The sequence below is a fragment of the Hyaena hyaena genome, unplaced genomic scaffold, assembly GCF_003009895.1.
Source record: "Hyaena hyaena isolate Hyena2069 unplaced genomic scaffold, ASM300989v1 scaffold_418, whole genome shotgun sequence".
Lineage (NCBI taxonomy): Eukaryota > Metazoa > Chordata > Mammalia > Carnivora > Hyaenidae > Hyaena > Hyaena hyaena.
In genome coordinates this window covers 315,454-329,704 of record NW_024081051.1, presented here as the reverse complement: position 1 = coordinate 329,704, position 14,251 = coordinate 315,454, and the positions used below count along the sequence as shown (strand labels likewise).

Here is a 14,251-nt window from a genome sequence, read left to right as displayed (position 1 = left end):
GGATTCTTGTGAAGTTTAAATAGGGGCTCAGGACGTCTGGGTGGCTCTGTCGGTTGAGTGCCCAACTTCGGCTCCGGTAAGGACCCGTGGTTTGTGAGTTCCAGCCTCACTTAGAGCTCTCTGCTGTCGGTGCAGAGCCTGCTTTGGATCTTCTCTCTCTCCCCACCCCCATCTCTCTCTGCCTCTGCCCCCACTCGTTCTCTCTCTCTTAAAAGTAAACATTTAAAAATAAATCAATAGGGGCTCACAACAAGGCGCTATGGTTAGGTGGTGCCATGGCTGTAGAAGAAGCCAGGTAGAAGAGACTGGGGGGTGTGGGATAGCTGGCCCAGCCACAGGGGAAGGCCCTTCTTCTAGGCAGGAATCCAAAGTGCCAGAATGAAACCACGGCAGAGCCTCATCGTACAAACAGGACCCCCCAAAAAAGATCCAGGGGTAGCTTCTAGGCCCTGGACATGGGAATAGCAAGCTGACCCCAGGGCACTGCACAATCCCACGTGTGAGACCCTTTAGGGTTCTGCAGGTAAGATTCTGGCTCTCTTGCTTTGCTCTAGGAGAAGTCAAGCAAGTGGCGGGTCGGGGGCTGCATGTGGCCCACCAACCCTTGGCCAGGCTCTGGGTTCCAAGCATGAAACGTGGGGCCACTGCCTCTGCTGGAGAGGTCCCCTTTCCAGAAATCCTCTCCCCAGCCGGGAGCTTCATCTAATTCACATGAGCACGCCACACAGCCTCGCCTTCCTGACTCAGGGGCGGACACAGGTACCAAGTGAGAGAACGGCCTCCACTCAGTCACTGGCAGCCAACAGGGGCTCAACTTCAGCCCAGAGAGTCCGTGTAATGCCCCTGAAAGGGCCCCTCACAGCTGCCCCTACATGCCCCAGGCCCATTGCATATTTGGAAAGGGTTGGCTCTGAGTGCTAGCTGTCGGCGGGAGAGGCCTGAATCTGCTCAATATCTGAAGATTATTAATGACAGCGAGGTGCTGAAAAATATAAAGTTCTAAGAGCAATTGTATTTGAGGATAATAATTATGACTCAGACTTGAAGCCGAAATTGGCGTGATGTTTCTTACTCCCCAACGCTTGTCTGCTGGATCGGAACTCAGAGAACCATCAGGGAATTCATTCTCCTAACTGTACTGATGCAGACATGAAGAATAATGTTTCTACCCTCACCTGCCGCCGCATCACGAGATAAAGGAAGGAAAAGAGAGCAGGTGGGTATTACTGAGCACCTGTGCCAGTACCTATGTTCATATCTTCACCTCCCCAACGCAGATTCTTCTAGAACATGCAGTCCTTTTATACAAGGCCACATTCTCACATGTATCCCCCAAACTCCTTCTCGAGTGGAGAAGGGTGGGGGTAAGTGAGCATCTTGAGCCGTGAAGTTCACAGACTTCAATGGCACAAGCACTTGACCTTACGTCAATCATACTAATAGAACATCCTTGCTGCAAACATTCCATCGTTAATTTGCAATCAATTGTTATTGTGCGGCCATCTGAAGAGGCCCGTGGAGGCTCGTGGACAAGCCCCATCTGCTGCCCTGCCCTCGGCGCCAGCTCTCTGCGTCCCTTCCAGTCCCCCTGGTCCTTTTCCAGACTCCCCGCTCTAATTTGGGGGAAACCATCTGCTGCCTCCAGAGTTCCCAGGAAAACGTTTCTCTCGACAACACACAAACGCAATATGTAAATGATGGTCTGTTGCTGCCTCTTCCCTCATCTCATCACATTCCTTCCAGAGGTAGCCCGGCTGCCCCAGGAACCGCCACCCTCTGTGGGAGATTTCATTAGCGTAAACCCTGCTGTCACATTCAACTACATAGGATGCCAGCAGAGACTGTTTTTCCTTTGGTTGGAGTGGTCTTGAAATGATCAAACAACAGTACTTTGGAAAGCAGAATACCATTCATCCAGTGCTGTCCCTTACGTTATTTGATTTGTAAATTTGTTAATGTGAGTAGGGAAAAAAAAAAAAAAAAACCCAACCAACCCTGGCATTTATTGAGCACCTACTGAATGCTGCAAATCGCACTAGGTACATAATATATATTCCCTTGTTTAATCCTCATAGTACCTGAGAGGTAGGAATCACTGGGGAAAATTTTTAATTATTATGAAGGCATGTCAGAAGCATTAGGATAAATCACTTACCTGGAAATGTATTTAAGCATTAAATAAAATAATACATTTTGGTGCCCAGCAGAGCACGGGGTATACAGTAGGCTACCCAAAACGTGTCCACCCTTCTACTTTCTTGGCAAAAGTAACTTCAGTTATTCAAGTACTTCCAACTAATACACGGTAGGCAAGCACTGGGGCTCAGCTAATATCTACCTGCCTCTCCTTAACTCTACCTGGATACCCCGTCCCCGTCCTTCCCCCCCCCCCCCCACAGGATCTTACCCAGGTTAGTCCACTGTACACATAAGGACATGGTGGTTTGGGGAGGCTTGATAACTTGCCCAAGGTCTCGGGGCAAATTAGGTGAAGGTGTAGCCAGGAGGTGACCCACCTCCACTCCGCCCCATCAATCTGAAATCAGTCTTTCTTTAGACTGTGATGACTTTCAGGGTAGTTTCTTCTCATGTACACTCTTTTCCTAAAAGCGAAGTATTACGAGATCTTGGGTCGGGGAGGAGGTGGGCGGAGTGTAAGCAGAGAGAAGCGGCAGGTGTACTGGTTTTCTGGGTGGTGGTGACAATGCAAGAGAAACTGGGGGGCTCAACAAAAACGAAGTATGTTCTCACACAGCTTAGGAGACCAGGAGTCTGCAGTCAAGGTGTTGGTGACTTGGTTCCTCCTCAGGGAGTATGACCCTGGTCATACTAGGTCCAGGACCCGCCCCCCTCCTGTGCGACCTCATCCAAACCTACTTCTCAATTACATCTCAACGACCCCTCTTCCAGATACAGTCACGTTCGCGGGAAGCAGGGGCAAGGACCCCAGCACGGCTTCCGATGGGGAGCACAATTCGACCCCTACCACCGGGTCCGCCTGAGCAGCCACAGAAAGCCCAGCCCATTCCTCCTCCCGCCCCGTTATCCCAATTCCGTTCACAATGAAGTCAATGACAACAGGATAAATATGTCAAGTAAGCTGGTGACACTGACTGAGAGAGAAGGCAGAGAGCCCTGTGCTGGTCAGACTGGAGTTCACACAGGAAACGAAGGTCAACACCACCTGGCTCTGTTCCATGTCAAAATCTACTCCTGCTTTAATGCAAGAGTTACTTGTTTTGTTTTCTCAATTTTCTTCTTATAAATAACATCCCTCCTTGAAAACACCACCCTGCCACAGCTGGCCGTGCTAATTATTCCAGTTAGGTCAGCCCCTTTTCAAACAGAGAGCAGCATTCCAAAATTCCTTCACGCATCATCAAAATTAGAAAATGCTAGAAGAAATCTACCTCTTCCCTCTAATGTTTACAATTTGGAGAGCACATGTAAACCTTGCCAACACAGCAAAGACCATCTTAAAAACAGTGCTGCATTTGCAGCAAGGCAAAGCCATAATTAGGGTAGGCCAGTCCTATTTGGCACAGTGCAATTTCTAAAGTTTAAATTTCTGGGGCATCTAGGTGGCTCAGTTTGAGTGTCTGACTCCTGATTATGGCTCAGGTCACGATCCCAGGGTCGTGGGATTAAGCCTCGCACTGGGCTCCATGCTGAGAGAGTCTCTCTCTCCTCTTCCTCAAGTTATGCTCTTTTCTCTCAAATTAAAAAACAAAACAAAACAAAAAAACAAGAGGAGTTGCCAGTAAAATTGTTTAAAAAACAATAAGGTATGTTCTCTCTGGGTGAGAGGTGCATTCAAAGGCTCTTAAAACTTTTTCTAGAAAGATAAGATTTTTTAATGTTTACTTATTTTGAGAGAGAGAGAACAAGGTGGGAGCAGAGAGAGGAGAGAGAATCCCAAGCAGGCTCCATAGAGTCAGCAATGAGGCACACACGGGGCTCCATCCCATGATCCATGAGATCATGACCTGAGCCGAAATCAAGAGTCAGGCGCTTAACCAACTGAGCCACCCATGCGCCCCGCAGAAAAAGAATCACCTACCAAAACACTGAGAATGCATTTTGAAAGCCACTTTACTACCACACACATGATTTGCTGGCCAATTCCCTTGCTCTCGGCTGGCAGGAAAAGGTGAAGAGAGTGTCACATAACAAAAAGATGCTAAACATTTTAAAGGCTGAAATTCACTACCCGACCAGGAAGCAAACGGGGTGGGAGTGGGGTTTTGAATCTGCTGACACTTTGGCAATCACAGTCCCTTTAATGAACACCTGGGATAAAGCCCACCCACCATTCCTATGCTGTGACCTTGATTAGGCTTTGACCTTTTGGGGCTTCTGGGTCGGGGCCAATAAAGTGATGATGACACAACATCGCTGGCAGGTGTTAAGGTTAAAAACTATGGGGGCGCCTGGTGGCTCAGTTGGCTAAACATCCAACTCTTGGTTTCGGCTCAGGTCATGATCTGATGGTTCGTGAGTTCAGCCCTATGTCGGGCTCTGCGCGGACAGTGCAGAGGCTGCTTGGGATTCTCTCCCTCTCTCTCTGCGCCTCCCATGCTCACGCTCTTTCTCTCAAAACAAGTAAATAAACTTAACAAGTGAAAGTAAACTGTGGGGCACCAGGTCCACATTGGAAGCTCAATGAGGGATGGTGTTGTTGCTGATTTGCATCATTGCTTCTCTTACTGTAACGGTCACGGATATTCCCAAGTGCAGACCCTAGGGTCTGTCTGCCGCTAAGCTTCCCGTCTACCAACCCCTCGGGAATGGAACCCGCTTCCCACTCCAAGAACCCTGACCACTTCTGAGCGTGCCATGCGCCACCCTTTCACTTCTCCCTCGCAGGTAACCAGGAGGAGGGATGAGCTGACCCTCGTCCCCAAGGATGACTTTGACTCCCTCTGCCAAGGGGGTGGAGCAGGAAGCAGAAGGAACAGAGATCCTTCTCAAATGAGAACTCTGAAACAAAATCTCCTTAAACGGTTCCAGTGTTCTTAAAAAAATAATATATTTCTTGGCAGGTAACGTTTCTGTTGGAAACAAATCTACATTAGGACCCATCATTACCAGTGAAGCCGGTAGCATAATCACACATCTCCTGCGGGTAAGGTTTCTTCCCAGCATCTAAAATCTACGAACTTCTCCTACTTGAATTGATATCCATCCCATGCAGATTAGAACCTCTGGGATACAGAACCTACGCATTGGTACCATCATGTTTTAAACAGCATCAAGAGTAGCTTCAAATTCCTCAACGTGCTGAGTTACCGTAAGGCAGCGGCACCTGACGATACACACAGCTGTGTGTCCCGATAACTGTGTATGCGTCATCTTGAAGGCCAAATTCCTGATATTCAGATTTATTCTAGCCTGTAGCCAGAATGCTCAGACGCAGTGGCATCAAGGAGATGGCCACTATCCCTGGGGAAGCACAGAGGCGGCATGCCTCTCTGGAGTGAAGCCAGTAACCCAGATCTAGGCCACCAATCTTAATGATATAGAAATCAGGGCTGCTGTCACCTCCACAGAGGAAACCCTGGGACTTGGGGTGGGCGGAGGGGAGGGGGGGCTAGCACTCTGCATTCTGGATATAACATTCATGCTCGATTTCTGTCCTCCAGCATAATTATCTTAAATTTAAGGTTACTATGGAAAAATAGTTTATCTATTAAGTAAAACAAAGAAGCAGATTATAAGGAGCGTATATAAAACTGGTGCCATTTGCATAAAGCCCATACCGGAATGCACATGAGTCCAGAAAGAGATCTGAAAGGTGGGAATATACTGAGGTTTATGGGGGACTGTTCTCAAGGCTAGAATGCCTTGTTTGCCAACTTCATTCCCTAATTGTGGTGCCATAAACAGGAATGATGCCATAAGAGGAGAAAATACACATTTTCATCCACTGTTTGGATTCGAGTTTGCCTCTTCTAGATGAAGGGCCGCCCACACAGGCTACGTTCCTCATCACCTTTTCTCTCGACGGTACCTACACTGTGTCTTTCATCTTCCCTTTTAACTTTTTTAGTACCCACCCCTCCTTGCTCTGCCAAATAAAGCGGCCGCCCTTCCTTTCTTTCCACATCTGATTCTTTAAGCATGTGTGCCCTTTGCCTCCCATCTGGTCATCCCTGACCCCCTGGCTTCCTACAGCCTCTCTCCAGCCCAGCCGTCCAAGTGAAACCGTGTGAGCCATGAATGACATTTAAATCTTCCTAATAGCCAGACTTTTAAAAAGCACCCCCCCTAGAAAAAAACAAGCAAACAAAAAACTGATGAAATTAATCTTAACATTTTAAAATCTAATATACCCAAAATATTAACATACAATTAATATTTTTAAATCGAGATCTTTTACTTTTGAGTGGGGGTGGGGGTTGGTACTATGTCTTTGAAATTGAGGGTGTGTGTTCTACTAACAGCATGTCTCCGTTTGGACCAGCCGTGGGGCCAGTGCTCAGGCAAGTACGGCTGGATGGACTGTACCGGGCAGTGGGGTTCTAGCCTTTAGGGTGGTTTGCTCCTTATCTTCCATGCTTACTTCGTGGTTTATTCAATATACCGTCTAAGCAGGGACCAGACTGGTCAGTCCTTCCGAGGCACAGTTCAACCACCCAATCAGCAAAGCATGTCCTCATGACATGGTCCTTAGGCATAATGTGCCCGGAATGAGCTCCAGATGAGCCGTGATCTTGAAATCTATTTGACGACTAAATATTTACCAAGTACCCACTATCTGATGAACGCAGATATGACCATGACTGTCCTCAAGGCCCTGACACAGTCTTTGGGAAAAGGCACTTACACAAAGCAAGAAGAATATATACTACAGTCAAGAAATACATGTGTTATGAAATCATGGAGGGGGGTGGGGACGGAAGGGGGAAGTTCTGTTGAATTCTGTGGGTTTCAGAGACCGGGAAACCTTCAGAGATGAGTCCATCCACAGGCAAGGTGAGAGGGCAGTCGAACGCAAGGAGAAGACCGCATGGAGGGGGAAAAGCAGGAATTTAGAATCTTCCCGCAGAACGACACAGAGCATACAATAAAGGGGAGAGGTCAGCAGGAGGTGAGACTAATGAAAACGATCCTGTATGACCTACTAAGTAACTTGAGCTTTATCCCGAGAGCACTGAAAAATCACTGAGGAGTGTTTTTGCAAGAGCCCAACATTGTCAAATTTGGCATCTATTAGCTCTGGCAGAACGTAGGTAATTGGGGGCAGGATGGGAAAGGACAAAAACCCAAGGGAAACAGCCCTCGTCACTTCCAGTTAGCTGCTGTGAAGAACAGAGCACCAGCGACAGAGACGCAGGAAACATGTGAGCACCGGGCCTCGAAGAAAAGTGGGTGCGAATGGACACTGGGGTTAAATTCTTCGACGCGTATGCGGTAGAAATCTCTCAGAGGAGGGGCCGGTGGTGCTAGAACCAGAGTCAGGATAAAGCCTCAGGGACACTGCACTGTTGGGGATCTGCAGTCAGAAGAGCCAGTCAAGGAGGCAGAGGACGAGGCAGAGGTGGAGGGGAGGCAGGGAGATGCTGATGGACCCAGGGCAAGGGACGTGTTTCCGGGGGAAGGGACACTTCTCATTAGGAATCAGTTCTATAGATTCCTTCCATCCATAACATGATCCACGTGAGGTATTCAAAGTCAATCTCTAGCAGGTTTTGTGAAATCCCCCCGCAAATCCAAAAAATCAACAGTTTATTAGCCAAAACTACCTACTGAGGAAAAAGACCGATGGTTATAAGTAAAACCCCAAACCTTGGCCTCTTCCAGTTTTCTGATCTGAACCACATTCTGGAAATGAAGAATGAGCTGTAGAATGAAATCTCTGAAACACGTTAGTTATGTGAGGAATGGCTAGCCTGTCCATCCTTTGTAAAGCCTAACGCTCTACATTGAACACGCCTGTCCTTAGGTTAGCCTCGTACATTCTCCGAGCTTTGTATCGTTCCTTCCTCTGTACCACGGGGACAACAGAAGGGCTGTGAGGAAGAGGAGTGACCTAAGTACATGGCCCAAGCCCATTTGTTACTGAACGCTGGCTTCCTTCTCTTTTCCCACCACGTTAGTCTGTTTCTTTCTCAAAGAATGATATAGTTTAAAAGGCATGGATTTTGAAGCAAGAAAGATATGAGTTTGTACTGTAAAAGCCTTCCTCTTTCTTTATATTTGAGAGAGAAAGAGAGGGGGAAAGCACGGGGCGGGGGACAGAGAGAAGAAGGGGACAGAGGATCTGAAGCAGGCTCTACACTGTCAGCACAGAGCCTGATGTGGGGCTTGAACTCACAAACTGTGAGATCATGACCTGAGCCGGTTGGACGCTTAACCAACCGAGCCACCCAGGCGTCCCCTTCTAACTGCCTTCAAGCAAGTGACTAAAACTCCTGGCCTCCATTTTCTTCCCCATAAAATGGAACATCTAGCACCGTAAAGCATAGACAACTGGGGATACAAAAGAAGTGGACAAACTGTTCCCCTCCCCCCTTCCCTCTTCTTCCTGAGTTAGAGAACAGAGTGGGTCAGGCCAATTTCTCCTTGCCCACATTTCTGAGGGTACCGGCTTTGCACAGTTTGGTAAACAACACGATCCACCGTACAGCTGTCAGGCGTGTTTCACGGCGAGTGACTCGCTGCTAGGTCTTCAGGCCGCAAAGCTCTCTGGGAAGGGACAGACACGCATGGTGATCACTGACCAACCACACCGCTGCTTCCCCAGTCTTGGGGCGATGGGTCACCCCGCATTCATGAGTCTGTTCCCACAGACGGCAGAGCCCGCAGCCACGTGGCCTCCCCGTCTCCAGGCGATAAACCCACAGGACGTTTCACACGTGCCGACGTCTGGAAGATGAACGTGCAGCAAAGAGGAGAAAATGCACGAAGGGAAATGCAACCCACAGGCCAGCACTGCCGCCACTCGACACACTCCGGGTGTGCAGCCAGAGAAGCCCAGCGCAGGCTCGGAGGTGAGTCCATCGGCATAAACGAGGAGAGTGGACGCGAAGGGTGAAGGCGTCCCAGACAGAGGAAGGGAGGCTGGCAGAGGACTTCCCGCCAACGGAATTCTCAGAGATATTTCATGACACTGAAAACGCAAAGGAGAAAGTGCTAGAAGCTGACTGAAACGTAAGGAGTAGACAAGTGACCAAGCAGAGAAAAGACACACTCTGTGTCATTAATTACGTGACAATTACTGTACAAACAGCTCTTGGAGCGTCTGGGTGGCTCAGTCGGTTGAGCGTCCAACTTCGGCTCAGGTCATGGTCTCACAGTTTGTGGGTTTGAGCCCCGCATCGGGCTCTGTGCTGACAGCTCAGAGCCTGGAGCCTGTTTCAGATTCTGTGCCTCCCTCTCTCTCTGATACTCCCCTGCTCATGCTGTCTCTATCTCTCTCTCAAAAATAAATAAAATATTAAACAAAACAAAAAAAAACAGCTCTCGATAAGTTTTAACGTTTGCACACGTTTCTGATGTCTTAAATTACGGGGTACGACATAAATAACAGCTTCCCTATTTTCTCCCTTTCCCTATGCATTTGTAACTGACAAAGGTTTTTTAAAAAAAAATTAAAAAATGTTTATTCATTTTTGAGAGACAGAGCATGAGCATGAGCAGGCAAGGGGCAGATAGAGAGAAGGAGACACAGAATCCGAAGCAGCTCCAGGCTCCGAGCTGTCAGCACAGAGCCCAATGCGGGGCTCAAGCTCATGGACTGTGAGATCATGACCTGAGCTGAAGTTGGGCACTTAATCGACTGAGCCACCCAGGCACCTGAGCTTTTGTTGTTTATTTATTTATTTTGAGAGAGAGGGGGAGAGAGAGCAGGGAAGGGGCAGAGAGAGAAGGAGAGAGCGAGAATCCTAAACAGACTCTGCACTGTCAGCACAGGGCCTGATGCGGGGCTCGAACTCACAACTTCGAGGTCATGACCCAAAACCGTGAGTCAGATGCTTAACTGACTGAGCCACCTAGGTGCCCCCATTGCTGACAGAGCTTTTAATATTTTGACAAAAAATTTAAACGTCAGGGAACGATGATAATTTTGAATTGTGGCTCTGCCTAGTTGTAGGACTTTGGTTGAGTTACTCTACCTGTGACAGCCCAAGTGTACTCTTCTCTGAAATGGGGACAGAACCAGCCTCCCTCCAGGCCATGGACAAGGTCAGACGTGACATGTTTACATGTTTAAAGTGACCAGCACTCTGCCTGGCACGGGGTCAGCCCGCAAATGGTGACCAACACCAGGATTACACTTTTGCCCTATCAGATAGTAATACAGATAATCCAGCAATACTCGTGGATAAAGAAAGGCTTTTTCCTAAGGGGAAAAAAAGACATTTAAAAATTCTTCCTTAGCAACTGCCTTCTTTTAATTACAAAGAACAGTGAACTTTTACTTCTTTCTCTTGATAAAAATATGGTCATGCCTAAGCGTTCACTACCCCACATAAAGAACACAGGCTGGCCACGGAGAGGTCAGGTTTAAAGTAACGGAGGCAAAATTAGAGAACATTTCTTTGTCGCACATGTTTTATTTCTGAAGGTTAAACTGAAATATGAGGCTCAGTCGGTTAAGCGTCCGGCCTTGATTTCTTCTCAGGTCATGATCTGACCATTTGAGTTCGAGCCCCACGTCAGGCTCTGTGCTCACAGCAAGGAGCCTGCTTGGGATTCTCTCTCTCTCTCCTCTCTCTGCCCCTTCCCTGCTTGTTCTCGGTCTATCTATCTATCTGTCTGTCTTTCTCAAAATAAGTAAACTTAAAAACACAAAGAAGGAAAGATACAACTACTGTGTTCCAACTGGCTGGCCGAGGCACAAATCTGTTGATCTGTTATTGGTGAATTTATGGCCAGACCAGTGAGAGGGCCTGACTTTCTACATTCCTGGGCGGCAGGCTGGAAGTGGTGAAACACTGAATAAATGGAGGCCTTCGACCTGCAAGATAAATGTCAGCTCACAAACCATTTCTCAGGTAATCACTTCAGTGACACCATTTAAAACCATGACGCCCATGGGCCTGAAAGCAGCTGACGGGACTGAGTATTCCAAGCCCCCAAACAGGGCTGCCATCTTGGTTTCTGTCTCTGGGCTCCGGCACTCTAGCTGCTGTAGGTCCATCACCACCCGCCTGGAGCCACCTCAAGGCTAGAACAGTGTCACCCTGCTGGACCCATCACCCAGCAAACACATGTTCATGACCTGAATTAGTGAATGAATCCAAGCCCCATAAATTGCTTCAAGAGCTTTCTTATAATCCCTGACCTTTTTAAAAATAGTTACTCTGCCCACTTGGCCCTTAGATAAAAATTACAGTTAAAAGAAAAACTGCTTGTGAATATGGGTAAAAACGAGATGTCAGGGGCGTCTGGGTGGCTCAGTCAGGTGATCAGGTGAGCATCTGACTCTGGATTTTGGCTCAGGTCATGACCTCACGGTTTGTGGGATCAAGCTCTCACGTTGGGCTCTGGGCTGACAGTGTGGAGCCTGCTTGGGATTCTCTCTCTCCCTCTCTCTGGCCCTCCCCCTGCTAGTGTTCAAGGACTCTCTCTCTTAAAATAAACAAACTTTAAAAACAACAAAAGAAGAGGCTTCAAGTTGACAGCTGGAAAATCCTATCCCATTAACCCCTAATGCCCCTGGCTTCCATAATCAAGCCCAGGAGAGTAAGAGAAACTTCTGGAAGTGGGGTTGGGACCCTCTAGTTACACACCAAAATGAAGTCGCTGCCAGGAGTAGGGGAGCATCCAGTCTGTTTACACCAGACTTAAATCAGCTCTCAGCAGCCTTGCTAATAACCACAGCATTTCCCAAAATAAACATGAGACTTTTAGGTATGGAGTTTTCTAAACACCAGGGGGAAAGGAGACTCACAATTAAATTCAGACCACCACTCCACTATGGTCAGATAATGAGTGCACTCTGATGAATGGAACTTTCTAATTAAAGGGGTATACATGAACTTTGAGGTCTTTTAATCTGCTAGTCAAATACAGTCCAGAGTCTCTGAATTTCTTAACTGTCTGCCAGTCTTTACGCCTCTGCCATCTAGCTCTTAACCTTTAAAGTCCTTTCCAATCCCGACAGTCTATAGGATTTCACTCCTTTTATACATCTAGACATTACTAACCTGGCCTAAAGATTTTCTTGTGCATAGAAACATATATCCTGTATATATAAATGATGAGTTTTTGTATTAAGCATTTTTGAAAGATGCAATGAACATTATGCAGTGCCTACTTAGGAAAGCCACGGAAGTAATTCTAGAACGGGACTTTGCTTAGAAGCTGCACATGTTAAGAGCATCATTCACAGACACGTTTCCCCAAACTGCAGTTAACATAATGGGGGGAGGCAGTCCATACCACACAAATCTTTCTGTAGGCACTCAACGCTCTCAGCACGACCCAAGCCAAACCCAAAGTAAAAAAAAAAGTAACAGTTTCACTGTCGTGTCATTGACATTCTATTGAATTTCACTGAAATTCAATCGTTGGAAGTATCCAGTTTAAATTTTTTTTTTAATGTTTTTATTTATTTCTAGGAGAGAGAGAGAGAGAGACAGCACGAGCAGGGGAGGGTCAGAGAGAGAGGGAGTCACAGATTGAAACAGGCTCCAGGCTCTGAGCTGGCAGTCAGCACAGAGCCCGACGCGGGGCTCGAACCCACGAACCGCGAGATCATGACCTAAGCGAAAGTCGGACGCTTAACCGACTAAGCCACCCAGGTGCCCCCTTTTTAATTTTTTTTTTTTTTTTAAAGTATCCAGTTTAATGACCTTCGTTATATTTATAGGTCTGGGCCAACACTGCCACAACCCAGTTGTGAAACATCGCCACCTCCTCTAACCAACCCCTGGAGCCAGCCTGCAGGGGTTCCCGCTCCCCCCTCACTGCCTCCCACCCGTCAGCTCGCTCGTCATCTGTATCTGGCTTCCTTCACTCAGCGTAAGGGTTTCTGAGGTCTGTACATGTTGCACATGTCCCATCAAGGTACATTTCATTGATTTTTCAGTGGAGACCTACCCTTTCCAGTCCAAAGCCAGCTACCAGAGAACACATCCACGGGAAATCAAAAAGCCCACGGGGGCCAACTGGTCACCTCCAGCCGTGGAGCACATGACCACACAGCCACGCCAGGGCCCGGACACCTCTTCCCTCATTTACCAGAGAGAGCTACTTCACTCACCTTGATCTCAAGGCACCCTCGGCTGCAGGCGTAACTCCTCCCGCCCCCACCCCCATCCTGAGGGGTCGGTAAGAACCGGTGACCCGGCTCTCTCCGTCTCTCGGCCAGGAGGCATGTGCCCTGTAACTGAGAACTGTTAGATTTCACCGCTGTGGGATCGCGAAGTTCCTCCTGGCTCTTCACCTCACCTTTTCCGTGTCTAGGGGACCGTACTGGGGGGGAAAGGATGGTGTCTGCCTGAGCGTGTCCCTAAAAGGATGAGGCTTGGCCAACTACACCCGCCTGTGTTGGGGAGAAGTACCTCACGGAAGGCAAGAAGGACCATCTTTGGCCATTTTGTAACTCTGGTGGTTAAAAAAAGAAAAAAATGTGTGCTGTGGGGGAGGAGGGGTCACAACAAAAGCATTCTTGGGACGGAAGAACACTCAGGAGACACGAATTAGTTCTCCAACGGAGGCAGCCTGGCAAGCAGACACTGGCCTCCACCCTCACAAGGGATGACACGGAGCGGGGAGGGCCACACTCCCCCTAAGCGCAGGTGCTTGGTTGTTCCGGAAGTGTGATCACCGCTTCCCAGCAAGCACTCCGGCAACTGCTGACTGGCCGGCCTCTGCCTTGTGCCACAGTGTCGCAGCTGCATGCACGGTGTAGGGACTTCCTCCTGGCCCTGCTGCTTCTCAGTAGGGGAGGTGAGGGAGGGTACAGAGAGGCTCTGCAGTATGCAGTCAGGTAAGAAGTGAGGTGGGTCTACGAGAAGCATTCCTTACAAGGAATCCACTTCCTTAGGGACAAGAAGGCTGGTCTGTGGATCAATGGCTACCGCCAGGCTGACATGGGTTATTTGTGAAACCTGGTCACCCTAATTAATGAGGTTGCTCTGGGCGACCTTCCCGCTCTGGCCCCGGCTTCTGCTCAGAGGACAGTCTTCAGTTTCTGCTTTTCAGAGGTCCAAGCCCTATGCCACTGAGTACATGTGCCCGTAAAAAAATAAACAATGAAAACCTTTGCCCCTTAAGGCAGGCTAAGTATTCTTCTGAG

General features: G+C 48.3%; 1 protein-coding gene across 1 annotated transcript in view; it reads right to left on the bottom strand.

Annotated features, from left to right (window-relative positions):
* The window catches only part of FARP1 (FERM, ARH/RhoGEF and pleckstrin domain protein 1), a 290,026-nt gene that overhangs the window by 122,924 nt on the left and 152,851 nt on the right, over window positions 1–14,251 (bottom strand). The window lies entirely within an intron of this gene.